General features: G+C 44.7%; 1 long non-coding RNA gene across 1 annotated transcript; it reads left to right on the top strand.

The window, feature by feature from the left end:
- The first annotated feature begins 9,763 nt into the window (after nucleotides 1-9,763).
- LOC120324144 lies at nucleotides 9,764-25,477 on the top strand. Its single transcript, XR_005565183.1, has 5 exons — nucleotides 9,764-9,841; nucleotides 16,475-16,509; nucleotides 20,272-20,347; nucleotides 25,073-25,139; nucleotides 25,389-25,477. It is a non-coding gene; the product is annotated as an uncharacterized LOC120324144 (long non-coding RNA).
- The last annotated feature ends 1,010 nt before the right edge of the window (nucleotides 25,478-26,487 follow it).

The following is a 26,487-nucleotide window of genomic DNA, read 5'->3' on the forward strand; positions in this document are numbered from 1 at the left end:
GTTTTAGTATAGCATTAGGGAGTGTATTGCCAGGTGAGAAACCAACGGGGCTGTGTTGTTTCCTACAGCCTGCTGATCATCCACAAGGATCATCAGATCCTGCTGGAGCCAGTCCAGAGGAGGCCACGAAGATGCTCCAAGGGCTGGAGCCCCTCTGCTCTGGAGCCAGGCTGGGAGAGCTGGGGGTGTTCACCTGGAGAAGAGAAGGCTTCAGGGAGACCTGAGAGCCCCTTCCAGGGCCTAAAGGGGCTCCAGGAGAGCTGGAGAGGGACTTGGGACAAGGACCTGGAAGGACAGGACAAGGGGGAATGGCTTCCCATTGCCAGAGGGCAGGGTCAGATTGGATATTGGGAAGAGATTCTTCCCTGTGTGGGTTTTGAGGCCCTGGCACAGGTTGCCCAGAGAAGCTGTGGCTGCCCCATCCCTGGGAATGTCCAAGGCCAGGTTGGATGGGGCTTGGAGCAACCTGGCAGGGGGTTGGAATGAGGTGGTCTTTAAGGTCCCTCCAAACCCAAGCCATACCGGGATTCTGTGATTCTAATTAAAACTAGAAATTTGTGTGATTTTTAAAGCCGCAACTCCCCGGGGATGTGAAAAAAAGGTCAATAAATATACACAGAGAGAGAAATGGCAAGGGAAGAACTGAATGAAGTTAGAGGGGAGAAAAAAGAGATCCTGAGGACAGATGCTCACTGGTGAAAACAAAAGAGTGTGTGTGCCCCGAGAAGTTTTTCCCCTTTGCTTCAACCGTTGCAAAGAGACACTTCACCCCAACCCAGTTGTAGATCCCAGAGAGATCTCTTAAGAAGGTGTTTTACTGGCTGTTATAGATGATCTTGAAGGTCTCTTCCAACTGTGGTGATTCTGTAATGGAATGAGCTACTGGATTTCATTAGTGTTAATTCAGCGTGGTATCGGTCACTCACTGAGGATCTGTTGTAAATAAGGCATCTCTCTGCCTTGGGGAAGGAAGGATCTCTCAACCTCAGGTAAGGAATCTCCAACCTCCCAGCTCAAGGGGGGGGGTCACCACCATGCAGCCACACTGCTGGGCAGGGAGAGCTCAGGGAAGGCTCACTTGGGCTGACGTATTTATGGGGTAAAGTGGCCGGCTCGAAGGCAAATTGCATGTGGTGGGAAGGATATGCATGAGACTCCTCATTCCCACAGCTGCCTTTGTTCCTTGATAAACCAGCATTGGGAAAACCACCCACTGCTGATGTGTTAACCGCGTGATCCGAGCTCACGTGCACTGCTGTTCAGGGGGTCACTCTGCCCCTTTGTGGGTTTCCTGGGGGAGTTCATGGCCTGGCTGCAGCTCAGGCCTTTTCCTCCTTCCGAGCCTGTACCAAACCATTTCTGGTTTGGTTAAGGGGGTCGGCTGCATCCACCACACTGACCTTTAAAAACCTTTCTAAATATAAAAAGAAGACAAAAGGGGGACATGGCGCCTTGCTGAGCCGAGAGCTGGAGCCCTCTCAGAAGGGAAAGATTTGCTGTGAAGGGACTGATAAAACTGTGGCGCTACCCTTGCAAAGCCTTGTTCCTTTAACAATCAGCCAATCACAGCAAGCTGAACAAATATAAAAAATGTAAATTTGCTGATGAGACAAATCTGGAAACAAAGATGATGACAGGGGTCTCTAAAACATGCCACATTCTTGCTGCACTGCCAAGTAGGGAAGAAAAATAGCATTCTAGCAACAAAACAGTGAAGAAGATGCAATAAACATTTTCAGGATAAGCAGGAGCGCACAGAAACAGAAGAATGCTTCCATCCTCTTTGGGCCACACACTTTCCACTGCTTTTATTGTCCCTGTACTTTGACTTAGTTCTTTTTCTCATCACTGCAAGCAGGTTACTCCTCAAATCTCCTTTCTTGTCCTTTCCCTGAGTTGCACATGTCCCATTCCTGCTGCCACAGGTGTGTCCCACAGATCTTTCAAAGGTCCCTCCCACTGGGTACTGCTTCTCAGACTCACTGATTTAAACAGTTAAGTGCTGTGTGGTGCTGGTTTAGTGTCTTTCATAAGATACTTTAATAAGCCCCTGTTCATTAAATACACTCTGTGGTTGCTAATGAGGTCTCAAATTAACATCTTGGTAACAAATACCTGATGCTGCTCCTTGCTGTGTGCAAGTGCATAACTGTGTTGTGAAATGGGAATTCTTCCTGCTGAAAAAAATAGCTTTTGTCTCTTTTAACCTGGGGTACTTTATGCCTGATGCTGCCACTTAGTCGTCTTCTATTTACTCCTCCTCTCCCAGCAACACAAAGTAGGAAAGAGGAATGTATGGCTGAGCTCTGCAAGGTGTTAGCATTTTATGGACCACAGTTAGCTGAGCTTTCCCCCATCACAGTGCAATGTCTTGGAGTTTTACTTTCCAGCACAGAACTGTTAACCACCGTGCAGCCACAGACATGTGAAAGCCAGATGAGAGTTCAGATAAAACCTGTGCCCATCCTGCTCCATCTGAGCACTGCTCTTTGTGGGTGCTGGCTGAAATGAGGGCAGATTGGTTTAGGATTTCTGTTTTGGGGCTTTTCCCTTACCACCCTGAGTAGCCTGTGCAGATGGGAACCTTCTTCCACTGTGATGGGCAGTAGCAGTAACTTCATCTGCTGTAACCATGCCCTGTGAGGTTGTTGATGCCCCATCCCTGGAAGTGTCCAAGGCCAGATAGGACAGGGCTTGGAGCAACCTGGGATAGCATATCAGGGGGTTGGAACTGGGTAATCTTTAAGGGGCCTTCCAATCCAAACCTTTCCATGACTCTGTGAGTCTTTCCTCCTGAGGTCTAGGTCTCCAGAGGCACAAATTCAGTGCCGCTTCCCTTCCCAACTCTTTTGTGTCTACACCCATGAAACAATTGCTTGCAAATTAATAAGATCTGGTTAATGAGCTGGCCCAGGAGGGCTGAGCTGCTCGCAGTGCCTGGCTGAAGGAAGACCCTCAACAGTGTACTTGAGTGCCTGTGGCCAAAAGCCAGATGTGCTCAGGAAGCTGGCAGCTTCTGGCTGGTGCTAACTGGTATTCCCCATCTCAGTACTGTCATACTCGCTCCCAAAACTGCGTTAACTCTGAAAAATGTCTCCTGGATGCCTGTAAGTCCTTTATTATTCAGCAGCATCATACTTGAAAGTGAGTAGTTGCTGGATATTTGCACTTGTGTTTTGACAGTGGATTTATTTTTTCAAATTTATGGATATATCCCACTTTTATCTAGTGAGAACCGACAGCATGTTGTTTGGATATTAATCACAGCCATCCCACCATGACAGGCTGTTTAAGCTTAATCTCTTTTATTTTTATGTTTCTATCACCGATGTCTATAAAAATCTGTCCTGGGCATGCCAGTTCTGCGTAGGAGAGCTGAAATAACTGGCTGCAGTTCAGCTGGGTACTAAAGGCTGAAGGGATCGTGAATGAAGAGAAAATAAGAAGCCCTGGCTGCACTGGGGGTGCTGTGGGAGACTGTGGGATGTGCTGGGATGAGGGTGTGCACTTCTGCACCCCATCAGTGGCACTGTCCCAACACCATTTACTCACACCTACTCGCCTTTCAGGTGAGTATATTTCTTTCCTCTCCCCGACCCCGCCCCAAATATATGAATTTTGACATGGAATATGTATGGAAATTGAATAAATAAAAAAAATTAAAAATAAATTAAAAGGAAGTTATCACGAGCGCTGCTGACAGAGATCCGGCCAGACGGGGAGGCTGAGCTCCCGTCCTTGCCTTGTCCCTCAGCCACCACCTCCATCCTGCTCACCATTTGCCCATGGAGCAGCTCTGTGCCCTCGGGGAGGGGTTCCAATGCTCACCTTCACCCTCGCTCTAGGGAGAGGAGAGTCATCCCAAAAGTGAATAACACATGAAAAAGGGTAAGATTTCCAGCCTATTACTCATTTATGAGCCTTAAAGTTGTTCCAGGTGCTGGTATTGTCCTCTTCTGCGCCGGAATGTAGCTGCCTTAGTGCTCACCAATGATGGTATCTCAGTACCGGAATTGCCAATAATCTAAACGGTGATTTCTAGTAACTGTCAACAATCAGGTTTAATTACCACCATTAGCACTTTCTGTAACGGCAGGCTTCTTAGAGAGTTTTGCACAAGCTTCAGATAAATGGAAAAGATAGAAGGAGCTGGCAGTGGAAGGAAAATAATCGTTAATTAAAAAGTGTGGAGCTTTGTTTTATGGCCGCTTGCTGAAAGAGTTTCCTGTAAACACGGTACCTGATGAAACACGAAGTTAGAACGTGCTTTAGGTCTAATTTATTTTAGGTGGACTAGAAGAAATAAATATCTTTTCACGATCAGTGAGTGGTTCATGCTCTGGTTCAGCCTCACCAGTTCTGAAACCGTTTTACATTTACAGAAGGAACAGCCTCATCTTGTCCACAGTACGACCTTGAATTCAGCACTTCAGCGTCAGTTCAAGTTTCCTTTTGTGCTCAAGGAGCTTTTTGGTTTGGGTGATTAGTTCACAGCTACAGTAGAGCTCGAATAGGATCTGTGAAGGCTGCTTGAATCACAATCAGTCTGCATCCTTCTGGAGAGCACTGCAAATGGTATGTTTAATAGCATTTTTAATAGATCCAATTGCCTGTTACTCAGAAATTCATCAATCTAATGCTCCTTTTGGTTAATGCAGAATGCAGGAGTCGTGCAATCTGCCCACACTGATAACAGACCAGACTAGGAGAGGAAACTGTATTTTGAGTCCTGTGGTTCAGCTTAAATTAATGGCTTTGTTTGCTGAAATGGGGGAAATGGAGGTATTTCCCTTACTTGTAGTTTCACAGTTGGAAACCTTATCCTGGCTGCTTCGAAATCCTGCGATAAAATTCCTTTTGACCTCTCTTCAGACGTATTTTTCCTTTGTGAAATACAACATTGCATGTCATTGCATGTTCGAAGTTCCCCAGCCCAGCAAAGTGGGGGCTTAACTCTAGGGATAAATGTTCTCAATCAATAGAATTCCCAGCCTATGGTCAGAGCCAGGTGGAGGAGTGAAGTGTGGCTTAAATAAATCCTGAAAACTCCCAAGTAGTTCTTACTCTTCTTAATTTCCAAAGTTCTGATGAGGTAAGCCTTGAGCACTTCCTTTTTCCTTATTTTTTTTCTTTTAAAAAGATACAGAAACCCCTCACTTTCCTCATTGACGTGTTGTAGTGAGTCTTCCCCTACTTTGGAGTTGCTCAGTAAGAAAGTAAGTCCCATTTTGCTCTGGGGAATATGAGTTTATTTTAGTGAACAAGCCCAAGGGGGAGCATAACACCAAGAGGGGAAAAAAATGCTGATGGGTAAAGGGATAACATAATTCATTGTTTCTGATGCTTCAGTGCAACTCCGGACTTAAACGTCTGTGAAATGACCAGTAAGAGCTCACCTCCCTATCTTTCTGTAAGCATGTGAGTTTCATGGATTTTAGGTTTTATTTCTTATTCTCTGCAGCACTAACATGGAAATTTTGTCACCTCCTTCCCAGCACTCACAGCAGACACTTGCTGGCCCCGGTTGGTTCAAAATAACTGGCTACCCAGGGCAGTGATGGAGTCACCACCTCTAGGGGTTTACAGGCATGTAGATGTGGCACTTGGGGATATGGTTTGGTGGTGGGCTTGGCAGTGTTGGGTTTACTGCTGGACTCTATGATCTTTTTCAATCTAATCAATTCTATGATTCTGTCATGTCAGGGTTTTTTTTTGGAAAGTGGGTCAGTGTCCTTGTTTTGGCTGGTACAGAGTTAAATTCAAAACAGAGCTGGCACAGTGCTGTGTTTTGAATTTAGTATAAGAATGATGCTGATAACACAGTGATGTTTTAGTTGATGCTAAGTCGTACTTACCCTAAGCCAAGGACTTTTTTGTTTTCCATGCACTGCCAGTGAGCTGGCAGATAAGAAGCTGGGGTGGAGCATGGCCAGGACAGCTGCCCTGAACTGACCAAAGGGATGTTCCATATAACAGAACGTTATACTCAGTGTATAAAGTGAGGGGAAGAGGGAGGAAGGAGGGGACGTTCAGAGCGATAACATTTGTCTTGCCAAGTCACCTGATGGAACCCTGCTGTCCTGGGCATGGCTGAACACCTGCCTGCCCATGGGAAGTGGGAATGAATTCCTTGTATTGCTTTGCTCATGTGCACAGCTTTTGCCTTCCCTGTTAAACTGTGTTTACCTCTGTGAGTTGTCTCAGTTTTACCCCTCCAGTTCACTCCCCCATCCTGCTGGGGGTTGAGTGAGAGGCCATGTGGGGCTGAGTTGCCGGCTGGGGTTAAACCACAACAATCACCCAGAACTATTAAAACACAAAGGAATAAACTCTGCCTCTCAGTGTTGTCCAGGACAGCCTTGTGTCAGCATCCCTCCCTTGCCTGGCTGTGCAGTGTCATCCCAGTGTGGAGGTGCAGAACCTGCCGTGAATTGCCCACCAAAGGCTGCCCCTGCTTTTGGCTTGAACCCCACGGACCTGGTTCTTCAGGCAGTTCTGGAGGGGTTTGTGAGGTTCCTCTCACCTTCTCAGGTGGTGAGTTACAGAGCACCACTCTACAATCTCTGCCTGCCCTTTCTGGTACAAGCAAACAATAGGGATGGGGCTTCCTCATCCAGCAGATGTGGCAAACCAGACTTGATGATGGAAGTTATTAACTCGTCACCCATCTCAGACCTTCAGCAGTGGAGCAGATGTTGTAGTGGAGGGCGCAATGAAAGTTGAGTTCTTTTTTGTATCGTTTTTCTTTCCTTGACAGTGCAGCTGTGCTCTGAAAAATGAATGTGGCAGGGGGAGAAATTGCCCCCTCTTTCTCAGTAGGTCTGCTCCCCATGCGGGAACCCAGATTTCAGGCTTTAGCAACTCAGATATGATTTTTTGCATTTAATCCTCATTCCCTCTCCTCAGCAGAGCCAGTGCTGCAGGAGGGGCTGTGGCAGAGCTCTGGGGAGTCTGGTGCTCCCCACCTGGGTAACGTGCTTCTCTTTCTTTGTATTGATTTTTGCTTTAACAACACTGCAGAAGGAAGAAGATCTGATCTTTCTCTGTCCTCTAATCAAGCAAAGACCAGTTCCTGCCAACAGCATCTGCTATATTTATACATGCAAGAAAACTCAGTTTCATCTTTTGTACTACGTGCCAGTGTGGAAGAGCGGGAAGGGATTACTGCAGGACAGATATGGCAGGAACAATATTCCTGTAGTTTTCTTCACATAAACCAAATATCTATACTAGAGACTTCTTACCTGTGGTTTTTATTTGTATTTTTAATGACTTTTATTTTTATAGCTGGCTCTGAGCAGACATCTTAGGGGTAAACTTGAACTGGAGCAATGCATTCATATTTAAAATAGTTACTGAATATTCAGAACCTTGTGGCAAACTGTTAGACAAGAGATTTGGTTTCCCTCATGTTATCATCATCACCACTGTTAATAATGCCTCTTTTTATCTCTAAGCCACGCTACTGAAATCAGTCTGTATCACCAAATATATCTCACGTCAGTATGAGTTAGGCTAGGAAGCACAGGCACTGCCTGTTTCATTAGGCTTTCCTACAATCTACTGCATTGTTAGATGCTTTTTTGGGGGTAAGGGTAGTTGGTATTCTTCAGAAAAGTACTCCAAAGAAAGCAGAGTTTCACTGGTTTTCACAGGACCAAGATAAAGGTCTGTGCTGATACAGATACCCCATTTGTCTTATAATTACAAACTAGAAGAAACACCTTTTTTGACATGCAGATTTTTTGCTTATTCCAGGTATTCAAAGCATTTTGGAGAAGGAAGTGCTAGATTATGAGTTAACTTTGTTTTAGGCAAATTCTCTGGAAATAAATAATTCTGGTAACAGCACAAAGGCTCCAGGCAGGTCTAAGCAGGTTTTGCTCAAGTTGACATGGAGAGTTGACATGGAGTACGTTTGAGGCTAAAGAATGCCAATGTGTCTACCCATTTCCAGCCTGTTTGGTGACTTGTGACACCTCTTCTAATCTTTCCTTGCTCTTCCTCCTTTTGCCTCTCTGTTTTTGAACGTGGACCCTCTGCTTTGCCTGTGTGTCTGGGCTGTCTGCCCTTATGTGCCTCAGCAGCCTAGGACACTGGTTGAAGTCTTTTGGTGCTATTGAGTATGAATTCAAATCTATCCTCAAATGCAAGTTAGGTCAATAAATGAGGGGATGTGTAATACACCCCATTTCCTGTTCAGAGTGCTGATGTCCATTTGAAGGTGGGATACGAGCTTTGTTTTATGTTTGCAGAAAGATGACTGAGAACTGCCTGCTTATCTCATTGAGGAACTGTGGAAACCACATCACTTCCCTCTGAAAATATCCAATTGACAAACCGTACTTTCCAGAAACCTTTTATGTCTTCCTTTGTTGTTTTTTTTTTCTTTTAATCTTAGGAATCATAGAATCATGGAATGGCTTGGATTGAAAGGGACTTAAAATGCATCTCGTTCCAACCCACTACCATAGGCAGGGGCACCTTCCACTAGACCAGGTTGCTCAGAGCCCCATCCAGCCCAGCCTTGAACACTTCCAGGGATAATGAACCACTCCAGTCACCTGCTAGCAGGCAAACCCTATTTCTTATGAGGCTTCCTTGCTTTGCATTGCTGTTCTAGCAACCAAATGCACCAAGAAATGCAGGAGGAGACCTGTATCTCATTTGCTGTGACTTCATTAATACAAATCCTTGGGGGAGGTGCCCGTCCTGCATGACTTTCTTGTCTCTAAAGTGGAGGGACATGGGTTGGATGGATGGAACACTCAGTGGACAGGGAACTGGGTGGAGAAGTGGCTGAGAACAGCCCTGTGGAGAAGGACTTGGGGGTGATGGGTGATGGTAAACTCACCACAAGCCAGCAGTGAGCACTCACAGCCCAGAAACCAACAGAATCCTGTGCTGCATCCAAAGGAGCTGGGGCAGCAGGTTGAGGGAGGGATTCTCCCCCTCTACTCTGCTCTTGTGAGACCCCACCTGGAGTCCTGCATACATTTCTGATGCCCCCAGCATAAAGAAGACATGGAACTGTTGGAGCAAGTCCAGAGGAGGCCACAAAGTCGATAAGAGGACTGGAGAACCTCCCCTACATAGACAGGCTGGAGGGTCAGGACCTTTGTTTCATTGTCTTTCCTCATCTTCTCTCATTTGGAAGGAAGTTGGAACTCCCAAAGCTGAAGAAATAGGAGTCACTGACAGTATTTGTCATAAAAGTTATAAGCTTTGTCCTGAAATCTGTTCTTCTGAGCTCAGCTTACTTCTGTGCAGAGGGCTAGCACAGGGATTAAGCATCCCATTAGTCCTACTTATGCCTTCGTATTAGTGCATAAATAAGATTTAAGCCACTAATAGCTCCTTTCTAGCTCTGCATAGAGCTGAATTTTATATGCTGGCCATTATAAGACCAGATAAAAAAAATACAGTTGTGGCAGCAGCGGTGAATTTTAATCAGGGGACTGAATTGTAATGAAGTGGGGATTAAAAGTGCAGTAGCTATAGGTGGGATGTCCTGACATCAGCATGTTTCAGAAGTGGTGCCAAACCCATGCAATAAACCAAGAACCTTCTTTGTGCATGAGGGATGTGGCCTGTGGAGCTGCACCAACAAACCATCTCCACTTTGCTGGTTGCAATTGTGAAGTAAAACACACCAAGGCACCAGACCCTGCCTGCCTCACAGCCAAATCATACCTGCTCTCAGCGTGGCTGGTGCAGAATTCAACCAAGCTGTGGTGCTCTGAGCTCTCAGGCACTGCAGGATCCCAAAATACTGCTGTGCCTGGGAGCTAAACCTCCGGAGTCTGGGAGAGCTTGCTCGGTCCTTCCACTCAGCCGTTGGGTGAGGCTTTCCTTTGGCCAGCTGCTTATCCAGGAGCTGCTGTCTATCTCCAACATGCCTATCATCCCTTTTCTGCAATTAGTTAAAGTGATGTCTGCCATTTTTTATCTTTTTCTTCTTTTTTTTTTTTTTAAATTGAGAATCACAGATTAAGGGTTCAAACAACCCCGGCTTTCTTTCAGGACGCTTTCATTAACAAATCAATTAGCTGTACTTATTCCCATTCCCACACAATTCTGTCTCGGTGCTTTTCTATTAATTTTCCTGTTCTGCTAAAATGTGCTGATTACACCGGTAGAAAGACGACCTGGCAAAGGCAAAAACACAAACAAGGAGCAAGGGTAAAAGGCAGTGCCAGGGCAGGCAGATGGGGCCAAGCTCCAGTTATTTTTTCCCTTCCCTAGACGTGGGATGCAGGTGGCTAATTCTGCACATGATGAGCAGTGATCAGGGTGAGGAGTAACACAATTACAGCTCAAGAGAGTCATAGCATTCCAGAAATGAGCTGGATCCAGTTGGAATCTCTCTTCTCCACCTACATTTGAGCCTTTGGTACTGAAGAAGCCTTTGGTACTGTGCAAGCGATATCTGAGCTCTCCATAGCCCACTGTGATCTTTGGAGCTTGGACAAGACCCAGATTGGACAATTTCCTGCACTGAGACTGCAGGAAATGAAACCAATCACTGTCAGTGCAGAAGTTGTGTTTTTGCTAAATGATGTGTGACCTTTTAGTACCTGTGGCCCCAGATTGCTCACGGGTATCTAAAGGATCAGGTATGTTGTGCACAGGGTCCATCAGGGCTTGGGCAGGGACAAATCTGCTGAGAAACAGGAAAACAGTGAGATGGATGGTCCTTACCTGCTGTGCCTGCTGGGAACCATCAGCACCAGGGAATCTGGGCCAGGTTTTGATAAAGGCAAATGGGACTGATTTCACCTTAATCTTTTATAAAATGTCTAGATTTCAGTGGACTTGATTGGTTTATTCCTTCTCCAGCCTCTGTGTTGGCTATGAGGGGGTGCACAGGGTTCATTTGACTGTTTTTCAAAAAGAGAATGAGGTTTTAGGAGAATTAGTGCCACCATTTCAATGCTTTGTTGTGAGCAAGTGAGGGCTTTTGCTAAATCATTGAATCACAGAATTTTTTGGGTTGGAAGAAACTTTATGATCATCTCATTGCAATCCCCTGCCATGGGCAGGGACACCTTCCACTAGCCCAGATTGCTCCTGGCCTTGGACACTTCCAGGGCTGGGGCAGCCACAGCTTCTCTGGGCAATCTGTGCCAGGGCCTCCCCACCCTCACAGGGAAGGATTTTTTCTTAAATCTGAGCCCCACGAGGTGAGCACAATCACATACCTGTGTGTAAAACTGCTTCTAAAGGTGATGTGAAGCAGAGGGAATGTTAATCCCAGATCTTTTTTTCCTGTGCTCATGGAATGCCTGGTCACTGACAGTCATGGCTGCTTCAGAGAAGAAGATGGCAAAGCTGTGAGTTTTTTGTTTGATGCTGGAGCTGCTTAGCGAGATGAAATAAGGCAGGGCAGTGAAAATGAGGAACACATCTTTATGTCCATTATAAACATCTTTAAAGATGGAACAAAGTAATCCCTGTGCTGGAGCACACTGGGGCTGTGTTTGTGCCAGTCTCCCTTCTCCAACAGTGATGTGGAGCTGAGGGAGGCAGATCTTGGAGGTGAGCTCCTGTACCTGCCCAGAGCACACAGCAGAGCCAGGTGAGGAACCTGCTTCCAGGCATGGCCAAGAGCAGGTGAGAAGGATCTATGGATGTGCACTACATTAGTGTGACTGCCTGATGCTCACAGATATCCCAGCCTGGAAGTGGCACCCTGCCTTTAATAAACCTAGAGGACTTTTGTCCTAGAACTTAGCTGATGGGTTTTTTCACTGCATAATTTTATCTTTTTTTATTATCCAGAGTGTCCTGTGTCAAAGAATTCTGTAGCTGAACTCCACCTTGGCTAGAAAATTTCTTTTTATTTTCAGGCTGTTGTGCTGGAACCTTCTATGTCCAGCAGTGAGCAGCACTCCCATAACCTTCCTTGGGACCTTGAGGCTGTACAGAACTCTCCTAGAGGTGTCTCTCTGTGGTTAAGGAGTCCAGACTGCTTCCTTGTCCCTTGCTGGGTAACTCTGATCACATTTGCTTCCCCTCCTTGAAGCTCCTTTCTTTGACCACACAGGGCGTGAGGTGGGTCAAGGGCAGGGGCTGGGGCAGGGAATTTCTATTTTTGTGTTTCTGTCCCAGACAGCTCGTGTCTGGGGCAAAGAGTATTTGAGTATTTCCCCTCTTCATCATCTTGTGCCATTTTGACTGTCTTGAACAACAGTGATGTGTCAGCACTTTGCTTGTGGGCAATATTTCCCTTTTTCAGTCCCTTAAAGCAACTGAAGAAGAAATATTAACCAATATGGGTTCAGGCTGTTTTGAAGTCAATGCTAGACATGTACTTGCATATCCTTCAGGCACTGCCCTTTGCTAAGTGAGCATATTGACAATGTTGCAGAGCATCTGTGCAATTATATTTGAATGCACCACTTAGAGACTGTGACAAATCCATTACGTGACATGAAAAGGGCAAAAGGTTAAAATAAAAATGGCTTAATAAAATGATTCATTGTGACAATCCATTTAAAACTGCACAGGGAAATGCAGGACTATGAAAAGCACTGAGCATCCACCATGAAAAAAAAAATCTGTATTTGTTAGAATGGACAGTGGGCAGCTCCTTGGCTGGTACAAACAGATGGATTTAGTTACAGCTCTGTTAAATTAGCTGGGGATCTGACCATATAGCTTTGGTTGATCTTTAAGCATGAGATCATACTCTGCTTCTATGCAGATACCAAGACTGAAGCTACTGAAGACTTTGAGGAAAGATGTAGTTAAAAAACAAATGATGCTTTGTTTGCCAGGGCATTGGGTACTAGGAAAGGCTGGAGAGAGCTGCCTTGCTGTGTCCAGGTGTGAGTGGGAAACTGCTCACAGCATGTGCAGGACAGGAAGGTGGCACAAGATGTTGGCAAGAAGAGAAGTCTTTTAGTTCAAGTTGGCACCTGAGCCAGGCAAAGTCATTACTTCCCTTCAGTTAAGTTTGAGAACTCCCAGAATGAGAAACTGAGGTAGCTTCAGGGTCTGTCACCAATTTCAAATAAAAGTGTGATGGGTATATGGTTGCCCACAGGAGGATGAAATTCAGTGGCTGTCAGAGGCCTTGGAAGTGAGCTTTGGGGACCAAACTGAGCTGAAGTCAAGCTGAGCTTAAAGACAGCCACAATGTACTTGTAGGGCTGAGAGAATTTCGTTGTTGCATCAATTAAAAAACCCAGCCTTGGTATCAAACTGCTCTTCATCTTCTCAGAGAGAGACGTGGTTTTAAACTGGGAATAGCAATTGTAGTGAAAATGTGTTTGTGTCCCACGGGTTTTCCATCAGGAGGAGATGGAGGGGTCACTGAAGTTGTGTCTTAGTCTCCAAGCAGGGAGCAGGGCACAGGAGCTGGATTTGGGGGTGCCCTGCCAGGCAGGAGCAGGGAGTGACTTCCAGCAGCTGCAGCTGCCCCTGGGGATGCCCACTCCCCCAGAGTCGTTTGGAGACCAAGGCTCAGCAGGTTTCCATTGCTCTTGGCTTGCAAATAGCTCTGTAGTTAATTTTCTCCATTTTCAGTGATTTTCCCCCCATTTCTATTAGCCCAGGGACAGCCTGACACTACAGTTCTATTGTAGTAGCCACTCTTTTTTTTTTTTTTTTTTTTTGCCTGAGAGATCAATTTTGTGTCAAATTTGTGGCATGCTAGCACTTCTTCCCTGATTTCTGAAGTAAGCACCAGGCTTAGGATAATAATGAATTCCTGTAAGTCTGTAATGGAGCCATCACTCAGGCACAGCACACTAATGCTTTGCTGTATTCCTTAGAGATTGCTCCCTGTTGCTGTTTTGAAGGGATAAAAGCAAATCCAATATGCATCTCATGCAAGAAGTGTCTAAAGCAGTCGTTGGTATCACATGGGCTCAATCCTCTTCTGAGTTACGCAGATCGAAATCCCTGGGACTTGTTTGACCCCGTGGGCTTGGCATGTGTGCCAACTTCACCACACAGACCTTGCCCTAGCACTGTGGGTTTGGACAGGCCTGGCCAGAGATGGGTCAGGTTCCACCAAGGGGTGTTTCTCTGGAATCAGGGTGACTTACTTGGTGTTCGTGGAGTGACAGGACAAGTGGGAATGGCCGTAGGCTGGGAGTGGGCAGTGTCACACTGGGTATTAGGAAGAAATACTTCCCTGTGAGGGTGGGGAGGCCCTGGCACAGGTTGCCCAGAGAAGCTGTGGCTGCCCCATCCCTGGAAGTGTCCAAGGCCAGGCTGGATGGGACTTGGAGCACCCTGGGCTAGTGGAAAGTGTCCCTGCCCATGGCAGGGGGTGGAATGAGATGGTCTCTGAGATTCCTTCCAACACAAACCGGTCTGTGATTTTATGAAGCTGCTCATGTGCCACCTTTGGCTCCCCAAAACAGAATAAAATCTGTAAAAAAATAGGATGAAAATAAAAAAATAAATCTGCTCTCTGTATCCTAACATTGGAACTAAAATTTGGTTAAGAATTTCTAAGAAAATTACGACAAATTTTCATCTGGAGGAGAAGCTTCAGCCAGACATTACAGTTGGACAATTTTAGGTAGATAAAACCAGAATCTAATAACAGCATGTGTCAGGGACAGCAGTCTTTGCCCGTGAGAGCCAGAGCAGTGGCTCAGGTGGGAAATGCTATGGCTTGGGGGGCTCTTCCGAACTGAGATGCTCTGAAGCTTTTTCCAGACAATCTGCCCATTTATTATTTGTGGAAACTCACTCTGGATCAAAATTTTAAGTATATTGGTCCAAGAGACCAGAGAGACAATCTGTTCTAAAAATATACAAATAACAGTAAAGAAATGACATTTCCTGTCAGCCCATGTCAGAGTGGATTATAAAGTGATGGACCATGGCTCTTGAGATGACAAGGTGACAGCTTTCCTATATATTACCATTATAAAAGCTCTCTGCACCTGAATTTTTGTGGGAGACTGAGGTGACTTGAGGTTTTGTGCATTTGCTTTAGAAATTAAGCTCTGTTTTAAAATATGCCTATGTGACTGTGAAGAACTGCAGTTATGGAGAACATCCTCACCTTACTCAAGGCAACACAAAAAATTATTTTCACTTTTTGTAGCAAACATGTGTGAAAACAGACATTAATGCTTTATAAACTGGTACTCAAATCCAGAGAAATTGGAATCTGGGAAAGTAAACAACAAATAATGAGGTTCAGCAAGGTGCAGGTGATCTGTGTCACGGAGCTGCAGGACCACAGCAGCAGGCAACTGTGGATATCCCAGTTAGGGCAGGGCAGGGGCAATATTCCCAATAAAATCCAGAGCAAGAGATGATTCTTATTTTAGCAGTAAAACTGTAACACCTGGGTGACCCTTTGTGTACGATTTAAAACTGTCAAGCTCCAGCTCTTCAGCACCAACACTATCATTGCAATGTCATTGGTATGGAGTGGTTTAACCAGGGAAACATGGAATTGTGGTCTGGCAGGTTTGTAAGGTGGAAGGAAGTATTATCACCACTGCTTATGCAGGCACGGACAAGGCTAGACTTCCCTTAGCTAATTTCCTTTAGGAAAGCATTCCCTCCTCCTCATGGGGCTGCAGATTGACAGCCAGAATTGGCTGATCCTCACTGGTGGTCCCCACATGGGTGCAGGTTTTGTCTCACCCCTTTGCGTGGGCTCTGCTGGGCCAGCTCTGATGTAGCTCATCAGAGCAAAGAGCCAGATAATGTTTTGTCCCTGTCCTTTGTTATTTATAACCATCCACGAGGTAACCCCCTCACTCTCCCCTCCAGCAAATCTATGACATTTTATTTTTCTCTGGTGATTCTGCCGCACTTCCCCGAGTCCTTCCCAAACCAGTGTTCTGCCTCTCGTCTTGAGCACCAGCTACCCTTTATGCCATTAGAAAACTCTAACCATGATGATTTTGTATTTTGTCATCAGTAAAAATATTAAATGGTTCTGAGCCCACTCCAGCAGGGATGCACTGGGAGCAATGATGTGCCACTGGTGAGCCCCCAGTTGCAGGGGATGCACTGGGAATAGTTACAGTGCCACTAATGAATCCCAAGTTGAGCTGCCTTTGAGCGCTGTCAGTCTGCCAGTTTTTAATCCATGTTAATCCTCCTGAAAGTAGGATTGGGATTCAGGAGTACAGCTTACCCTGAGAGAGGGGTCACATGGGAATTCAGCGTGCTGTAACTCCTGAATGCTGACTTCATTCCTTTAATGAAAGGACCATCTTCGTTTCCCAAGTGTCCCTGTGGCACACTCCAAGTAGATTCCTCCATAAAATATGCTGTTTATGGGGTGGCTGGGATACATTGGGGCCAAGTGATGCTAAACCTGGAGGGGGTGGAGGAAGCTGACCAGGAGAATGGTGTTTGGATAAACTTTTGCTTTTGCCTTTGTTTCTGTTTAACTAGCAAAGCACTGCATTAACTCTACAGGATTACTCTTCCAGGAAAATCAAGCTCATAAAAAATTAACCAGAAGTATGATTCCCTTGTTTCACAGATGGAGGGGTGCAAAGCTATCTCGGATTTGTGAAGGTATTTACATATGTAGCTCCTGTGTGATAAATGGTAGATACTTAAATAGGAATAAGGCATCCAAATGGCTTTGTAGAGCTAAGCCAAAATTCTTGCCCTCGACTAGAGAAGGAAGGCTTTGGAATGATAAAAAACCAAACCTGTCTGTCCTCGTATTCAGAGCTGTCGTCCCCATCATTTCATCTGTGCTATGAGTGCTTCAGGGTCAGACTGTTACAGGAATGAGACACTGACTGACAACAACAGCCCAAAAAACTTGAAACTAAAAACTTTGAAAAAAAAGGGAAAAAATATAAATCTATAATCAATAAATCTTTCTGACATTCAAATGTGAACCCTAGAACTGCATCCTGCAGCAAATATTTAGACCTCATAACAACCCTCGAGTGCTTCTGTGGAAGCCACTGGATACATCTCAAACACTGTCCTGAAAGATCTCTGCCTTAGTGAAATATTTAATACATTTTATTGATGTTGTCCACTGCCCACTCATTTGCCCACATTAACTGAAATGATTATTTCATTGTGCACCGAAAGTATTGTATTAGTGGGAAAAAAATGCATGTATAAATATATATAATATATATAAATATATATAATATATATAAATATATATATTATATTATATATATATATACTATGTGTCTGGTGCCCTGTGTGTTTGTGCATGCATATTATATAGAATATATACAATATGTATACAGCGTGTGTATATTATGTATATAGATAGACATATGGATACATAAATAAATGTAAATACATTGACAAACGCACAGACCACCAGACAGAGCTGATGAACTGAGGTGCTTTTGAAAGATTATCAAGTTCCTGAGCAGGGTGCTCTAATGCCTGATATAAATCACCACCATGCCCAGCAGAAGAAGCCATCCAGAAAAAAAAAGGAAGTTAAATTGTAATTGTCTGTTGGGAGAGAAGGCAACCTGAAAGGTTCCCTTTCTTATCTGAACTCCCTGATGTCCTCCAACCCCAAGGAGGCGGGGGATTTGTAAAATGCAAAATGGGTTAAAAATGCATCACGAGGTGGTTTTGCTCTTTTATTAGTTCCCGGGTCCCAAGGGGGTGTGTTGTATAATGCAAATATAACAGGGAAACATCCCTAGGCGTGAGTGAGGGTCCCACTGTGTTACACACTGTGTGGGAACGAGGTGCCTGTGCCTGGGAGGGTTTGTGTTCTACACAGACAAGATAGCAAATGAGAAGCCAAATGGGGACAAATGGTGTCACAATAGTCTTTGTCTCTGCCATTTCCCTGATATTGTCATGGTGTTTGTACCAGCACTGCTGTGGCAGCAGGACCAGGGCAGGGACTGTCCCCTGTGCTGGGCACTGGTGGGGTCACACCTCGAATGCTGGGGTCAGTTTTGGGACCCTCCATGACAAGAAAGACCTTGAGGAGCTGGAGTGTGTCCAGAGAAGGGAATGGAGCTGGGGAAGGGTCTGATGAGGAGCAGCTGAGGGAGCTGGGGGGGCTCAACCTGAAAAAAAAGGAGGCTCAGGGGGGACCTTCTCACTCTGCACAACTCCCTGACAGGAGGGGGGAGCTGGGGGTGGTCGGGCTCTGCTCCCAGGGAACAAGGGACAGGATGAGAGGGAACAGCCTCAAGCTGTGCCAGGGGAGGTTTAGATTGGATATCAGGGAGAATTCCTTCCCTGAGAGAGTTGCCCACAACAGGCTGCCCAGGGCAGTGGTGGAATCACCGTCCCTGGAAGTGTTCTAAAAGCAGGTGGATGTGACACTGGAGGGCATGGTTTAGTGGTGACCATGGTGGTGCTGGGTTGATGGTTGGACTTGGTGATCTTAGAGGTCTTTTCCAACCTCAGTGATTCTGTGACTGATTTAAGGACTGGACTCCTGGGAGTAGTTGGAGCATCTGTAGCTCTTTGACTGGTGCTCTGCCAAGTGATCCTGCTTTCTGTGGCTCTGAGGGTAACTCGCTGCTTTGGGTTAGAGGGACTTCTGCCTGAGGCAGAGGGGGCTTCTGCTACACCAGGTAAAAACCTGGGGTTTGAGGCAAGTAAAAACGTAAATCACAAGAGCACATTCATACACACTATATTATATAAACACTGGCTTTTTTTTTTTTTAAGGAAAAAACTATCCTTTTTTAAGAAAAAAGTCTACTTTTTTTTAAGAAAATTTTTTTTTTTTTCATTTTTAAAAGAACCTCCCACCCAAATGAAACCCCAGTTGAGGTGCAGTGCAGGCTGAACGACCTCTTTGCTCTGCTTTTGCCTTGTCACTCGTGTTTGGCTCAGGCTGCACCCCTGTCTGAGAGCATCACACGCTCTGTTATGTGCTCTGTTGGAGCAGATAAGATAAACCTCACCCGAGCACTTCTCTGATGTTCAATCTATTAATGGAAAAGTGAACTTTGTAATTCCTGTTATTGCCATCTGGAAGCCAGGGATGGTGCCCAGTTTCCAGCCTCCGTCACAAGGACTTGGAAGCCTGTCTGCCATGGGGGGGTACCCAGGGGGGAACCTGCCACCTGAATGTCCCCAGTGTGAGGCCCTGGGGAAGGTCCCCTGAGTTCCAGGTCTGCATGGGGGATGCAGGAAAGCCAGAGCCCTCCCTAAGGAGAACAGAGTGGGTGGATAGAGGAGATGATGACAGTGCTGTTTAAGATGATCTCAGTGCTGTTTAACTACAGCACTGAGAAGGAGCTGTTTGGTGTGTGAAAAGGGGGTGAAGTTGCACTCCCCCTCCCCAGCCCCTCTGGGCAGAGCAGCTGTAGCTCAGGTTTGGTTTCTGCAGAGCTTACCTGTCACCCAGCTGCTCCCCACTGCCTCAGGAGACGGTTCCTACAGTTCCCCCAAAGCAAACACAAGGCCAAGTCCCATGCCTTGCTTCAACACTGCAATTTGCTCCTTCAGCCTGCTTCTTGTGCCACGTATTTTTTGTAATTCTCATCCTCACCCTGCCTGCCAATCGTGTTTTATCGCAGTGATTTGGAAAAGGACTCCTTAATCTTCCATATTGTTAAGAGAATGATGCTAACTTCACTTCCCACTTCACAGCAAGCAAGAGGTGAATGATTACTACTCTAAAACGTGATGCTTGCTAAACTGGGACCAGATCAAACCCCTGCCAGCAAGCAGTTCTCCACTTGAGCTGATGGGACTGGGGAGACCGAGGCTTTCTCAGCTACTTCGTTTCTTTCTGACAAAGTTGCTAATATCTAAAATTATCACTGCTAAAATGTTCAGATTATAAACCACAGACTATGATTGCTATTCATAAGGTGACCCAGTATTCAAGAACAACCAGTACTTTGCTGGGCATAAAGCAAGCCTGTATCTGCCAGTGGACTCTGCAGAGCTCCTGAAGAAAAGTGACATGAAATTTAAATAATTGGATCCACTGTAATTCAGGTCTATCAGTTGCTGGAGTGATGACATGTCCTGTTTTGAGGAAAGATAGTGATTTTTGTAAGATACAAGAAAAATGCTCTCATTAACTACTTCTCTCCACCTGCAACTTAATCTAGTACCAACTGAGATTCCTGACCTGGAACAATGGATTAGTTTCTAGATAACTGCCCCTGGTAGTGGGGGAATAGAGATGAATCTTAAGTAACTAATAACCTCCTAACACATTTAGGATGAAGTTTTGTCATTGGTGTCTTCATCCCCTGTAGCTGGAAGTAGCTGAGTGCATCTCAGCACTTGTGATGCCACTGTCTTTGGGAGGCAGTCAGATGCCTGCTTCTTCATCAGTAATTTCTTCTGTGGTTTTCTCAGGGATCTGCTGGAGCACAGAAGCACCTCCATAGCAGACTCATTAGCAGAATGAACGGGGCTGCATTTTCAGGCAGAGGTGAGATGCATGGCTGTGTAACACCAGGAAAGAGCAGGACCATTTGCACCAGTTGTGAGCGCTCTGGCTGTGGGATATATTGGTTAAATGATACTTGAGTTCAGTAGCTGTAGTACATGATATTTAAGGTTTGGATTGGTTCCATTTTTCCTGGCTTCTGTATGTTCTTGCAGTTTTAGTTTTCTGTAGCACTTCACCCAGCTTTGGATGACTGTTGTACAAGGGAGATGCTGATGAACTGGAGCAAGGCCATTGAAGGATGAATGAGATGGGGAGAAAACTAGAAGAAGCAGCCAAGTGAACTGGACTTGCTTAGAGGGGACTTGATATCCAGCTTCTGGCACAAGTGAAGGAGAGTCAGGCTCTTTACTGAGATGCACAGCAGAAGAATAACAGATAGTGCATATAAACTGAGGCAAAGAACCAGAAATAAAGAAAAATGTTTTTCATTTAGAGGATAATTAATCAGAAGAACAGAAGCCCACAGCACACCAAAGACATCACTGGACTTGGAGGTCTTCAGCTCCTGTCTGGGTACTGCATTGAGGTCTGAAATCAGGTCTGATCTGAAAGCAGGAGTTTGGAAATCTCTCAAGGCTCCTTGCAAGTTCAAAGAGTTGATGAATCTGCAATAGTTTCTGTTTAAGCTTGGCTCTGTTCAGCATCACTCAGGTTTCTCTAGGACTGGGGTCAGAGTTAGACCAGAAAGGACAGCAGAGTAACAAGTGCTGCCTATTGCTGGACCTCCCAGGGCTTGAACTGTTAGGGACAGGATGGTTTTGATGGTGCTATTACATGTCTGCCAAAATAAGACAACATCTTAGGCCACGTTGTTTTAAAAATCTTGTATGGGAGATTGTCTGAGGGTCACAGATCAGAACCTTGTCTTCATTTTACTAATGGATGACTGAAATGGCAGGATGGAAATGCCAGTACCCACTGTTCAAGCAAAGTTGTCTTGAACTATATATAAAGATATATATACATATAAAGATAGATATATATATAAAGAACTATATATAAAACATTTAAAACCTGTATATAAAATTCAGAATCAAGGTAACACACTGTGGGAGGAGCAGGGTCAGTCCAGTGAGTCACCTCAGTAGAATTTATGTGAAGCTCTCAATGGGAGTGAAGAAGCTGGCAAAGTTTGCCTGCAGCAGTTTGGACAGAAGACCTAGTCCTGACCTTCCAACTGTTTTGTGAGGAGGATTAGCTTATCCCTGGAGACCCACACTGCCAGCACCAGGCAGTGTGACATACAGAAAGCAGCTATCATTTGGGATTTAATCTTTTATTGTCTATCATCTCCACGGGTGAGAGTCTCTTTCCCACAAACTCAGGGGAACAGACTTGCAAGAGTCATCTTACAAGAACAAACCTGCTAGAAAATAAGTTTCCCTTCCTGTTGATTTAAATGAGGAATGAGAAGCAGAAGGTCCTGTGTGTAGCCAGAGCTCACATCTCTTCTCCAGCACGCTGTGTTATGTGCTTCATTCATATTACCATGATGAAAGTTTGATTCTAAAATATCATATCTAGAGGAGAGTCTGTGACCATGAGAGCTGGAGGTGACCATAGTCCACAGAAAAACTTACAGTTATGGTACGTAAATACTGCTGGAAAATTCTTAGATATGGCAGTGAATGTTTCCTGTATATGTGTGGAATACAGGGCTCAGGGATATTGCCCTGAGCGAATTCTCTGCAAAACCACTCTAGAGCATTAGTGTATGGAATCTCCTTTAAATTCCATTTCTTTCAATTTTTCAAGTAAATACAGCAAGCAAGTGCTGTGGAGCTGCATTGGTGTGTGCAGAGGGCCTGCAGTGCTCATCCCTCCTGTCAGCAAGAACATTTATTCTAAATATCCTGTTTTGTTCTTGCATCTTCCAGATGTGCTCTCCTGCCACTCCCAGGCTCTGGAGAAACTCTGCCAGATACAAAAGGCTCCCACAGAACTTTACCCTCTGTTTTATTGTAGTGGATTAGTTAAAACTCAGAGAGCTCTTCTGGAAGAAATACTCATTTTATGTTTGACTTGGTTTTAAAAGAAAATATGAAATAGTCTCTTAGTTTGTTGTTTCTTACAGCTACAGAACAGCATCGTACAGAACACTCGTGGCAGTGTAAGAGGGAATTTGCTTTTGTGCTGTTTAAAAACCCACCAGGCACAAACTGCCACCACACTTACACACTTAATCCAGATGTGAGGTTTGTTTGTCTGTGATGATGCTGTGTGAGTATGCATTTGTATCCAGGTGTGTGGATCTGTCTCCAGAGAAAATTAATACTTGTCCATTTATCATTTGAGTATTTCAAGCGCGTAGGAGTGAGACCGATAAAAAGCTGAAATGACAAAAATAATATACCTGCTCAGATTTGGGTCATAGATTGAGCCTCCCTGTCTAGAGAGACTTTGCTGATAGACTCTGATTTTGCTGTTATGGAAGCAATATGTCTAGAGCAGGCTGAGGCGAGTTCTGTTTCTGTCTGTAAGGAGAACACTAAGGTTTGCAATTTGGACATTTTGCTGCACTAAATTTGATGCCAAATATTGAATACAGAGGTTAAACCTACTGCCAAAACTCCTAGGGACAGCAGTATTGTCAGGGACACAGACAGGCTGGCGGCAGCCTGGTTCTGTCAAGATGCTTGCAAAGTCAATCTCCTCCTCTCTCAGTGCTCACGTGCTCAGTGCAGGTGGTGGTGAACACTTATCATCCTGGAGGTTCGATGCTTCACCTGCCAATGAAACATCAATATTGCCAGAGTTCATTTACACTGATTGATGGCTTGTGTAATCATCTCAGACATTAAGATCCTCAAGTGGCTGCAATGGGTAATAAATGCACATGTGCAGTATAAGAAAATTGATATATTCTGGTGTTTTCTTGAGAATACTGTCAGTCCCTTGTATACCTTGCTTTGCACTGGTCAGGGCTCTGTTTTTCTCAGTTGTGTGTGGGTGTTGTGCTCCCCAGTGTGGCCAGCTCTGACCTGCCAGTGTTGAGGAGCCAAGGGCTTTGTGGTGGCTCTGCACAAACCACGGTGGGTCAGGCTATACACATGGAAGTACGTGGGTGAATTTTCTCTCTGAAAGTTTCCTACAGATGGTGGAGGTCTTTCAGATAAAGCAATGACAACGAAAAGGAAGTACTTGCCCCAGGGACAAATGCATAATGGTTTCTTCCATCACTTTTTCAATACAAGGAGGAGAGGGGCTCTGGAAATCCTCTGTGGACCTTCTCATTTGGCAAAATGTTCCCTTCCCTGAATTTTTTGTCTCATCATATGTACCCTTTGTGTTTCTTTAAGTTATGTTTTACTTTCATTACTCTGCAGATTACCATCTTCTCTCTTCCCAAATTGGAAGGCTAATTTAAAAGAATGAGACATCATTAAACTCCATTGGGTCTAGAATTCTGGTCAACTAATTTTGGATTTGTAGGAAATTATGTTTTCAACTTTAACTTTCCAAGTTCAATGGCAGCAATGAGTCAAATACTTCTCACAATTCTTTCAGATTACGTTTGTTGCCTTTCATGTAGTTCTTTTAAAGATAAGCTGGTTTAGGATATAGGGATCTCATCCTGTGATCATAACCCAGCCCAAGATGAAGGCACTGTGCCAGCCAGCAGTTCTTTCCCTTCCAGTTTCTGTGGGGCCATCACCTGAGGAGATCACACATGGGAGCACTAAGGACCACCTATTCTGCTGGCTAAGGAGTACGTGGGGATTTTTCCTATGTCCAGCAGCTAGAACAGAATTTTCCTTCCAGCTGTGTTGGTTGTGTACTAGTCCATTGTGGTTCTCATGCTGATGGTGTTATGATGGGACATAACTCCTACACAGATCAGTGCTCATGGGGGAAATTTTTAGCAGAGCACAACCCATGGTACAATACAACTGAGTAAACAGATGCAGAAACAAGGAAGGGGGATTTGGAGTCTCAAAGCTTTGTGATCCTGGCATTAGCAATTTTAGACAGTGTATTTTGGATGTGAGTTCTCATTTTCTGCTTATTTTGGGATCAGGTTTCTGAATTCTGGCAAGCTTGATTATTTGTAATTTTTGCTTGTGAGATTCCTGATTGAGGAGAATCATGATTTGTGGTTCACCTCTGTGAACCCAGATGATTAATTTGCAGAGAAGTCTGAACCTATGCAGTGTTTCTGCATCCTCCGTGGCTGAAATGGCTCAGTCTATAGGTAACAAGTACTTGATGACAAGAAACTGTGGCTGTGATGGGAATTGTGCCATTACCTTTGCTGAGTGCAGGATCTCAGCACATAAAACTTCAGCTTTGTCGATCATGTGTCTGCAGAATGAAGGAAAGATGGATGTGCTACTTCAGCTGTACATGGCTTTTAGATGGAAAGTTTATCATTTTGACTGGCTAGCCTGAAATGTGTCCAGCTCATGGTATTTCTGGGAAATACTCACCACTCAGCTGAATGGCAAGAGCAGCTTTATTTCTTAACCCTTTTAGAGCCCTGAGAGATGCCCAGCAGGAACTGGTCATTCCTTCAGGCTAACTGGTTTAACAGGGTGGCCTGGCTGCCTTGGTGGGGAAAAAAAATTCAGCAAATGAGTTCAGTTTTCATTTTATTATTTGATTTTCTTAGCTTACTTTTTCTGTACTTGTTCCTTACTTTTATATTCCTTACTTCATGTGTTTCTGTTCCCTCTTTTTCTCTCTCATGTGCTGCTGTCCTTCCAGTGTTTAGGTTGGAAGCATCTGAGATCCTGTGGGTGTCTGGCAGTCAGGAAGAACACAGTGGATAAAGGTGAGTCTTCTGACACTGCTTTCCTTGGAACTCAAGAGCAATCTCCTGGAAGCTATGGACAAGTTTTTACAGAGACCTTTTTTGCCTTTTTAAGCTCTAATATTCCATTCATGCCTGCAATGTCACTTGCAGATCCATTCTTCATATTGCTCTGGTATTAGCACTTTCCCAGATGATTTTTGGGGTAGCTGGGATTGGTTTGTAGTGCTGCTAACATGTGAATAACTGGAGTTTTCTCCTAACAAACAGGTTAGATCTCCTGGCACTGCCTCCCCGCATTTATTTGAGAGTGGAGCTGTTGGAGGGCTGTAGACAAAGCTCAGCAATTCTCAATAAACTCAAGTAACCTGTGATATCACTCGCAGAGTGAAATCTTTTCTGTAAACTGCACACCTGGCTGACCTGGCTCAGAAAGACTGCTGTTCTTCTTGTCTGTTTTATTAGAGGAAGTTATTTCTTGCTGGAATCAGGCGAACTTAAGAGCATCTCACTTAACAGCCCTTGTTAATAGTGCAATGTACAGGTAATTCTAACAACAGCACACATCAGGTTTTCGCTTCAGGCCAAATGTTTAGGCTATAGTTCTTCTGTGCATGCTGTTACATGGCAGGCTCTAATAAATGGTTATTACAGAAAACTGCCTGCATAAAGCTGCTGCATAGAGTTCTGCTGTATTTTATACAGAGCAATAAGCAGAACAAGTAGATCCACTCGACCTCCTCGAGTCACCAGCAAATGTAGGGCTTGCACTTTCACAAGGTGCTGATGTCTTTCTTCATAACTCCTGTCAGGAATATAATTTTCTTCATCACTGTACCCATTAAAAATGAGCACCTGAGGTTTCAGGGAGGCTCAAGGTTCAAAGACTGAGGGGATGCAATGAAGTAAAAGGTACTAATTACAGAGGGAAGTCAGCGGGGGTTGGAGTGCTGCCAGATCACACAGTATGTTTTGAATGACTGTGACTCCAGGGGTTAGTTTGTGGTGGGAAAATAAAATGAACATAAATATTCTAATAATTACTTTCCTTGTCTGTGAAATCAGATTGACAAGTCCTGTGGGGGGAAGTAACTCCTTTAACGAGCCTTTCTGAGGGTGATGGCTGCTGTGCTTGTTCTGACTGGTATAAATTTGAACTTTGGGGAGTACATTGTGTCTGTCCTGGATACTTTTTATTTTCAAGATAGAAAACAGGACATAGAAGTCGTGCATTTATTTTCAGTTTAAACAAAATAAGTACATTCAGGAGTACATTTCATGCCTTTGCTCAGAATCCATCTTAGTGGAACACACCATGCACGGGTAAGATGTGCAGGCTCCAACTCAACAGCAGTTGGAACCTGAGAAA

The sequence above is a fragment of the Pipra filicauda genome, unplaced genomic scaffold (assembly GCF_003945595.2).
Source record: "Pipra filicauda isolate LSUMZ 115617 unplaced genomic scaffold, ASM394559v2 scaffold433_size896684_pilon, whole genome shotgun sequence".
In the NCBI taxonomy this organism is placed as follows: Eukaryota; Metazoa; Chordata; class Aves; order Passeriformes; family Pipridae; genus Pipra; species Pipra filicauda.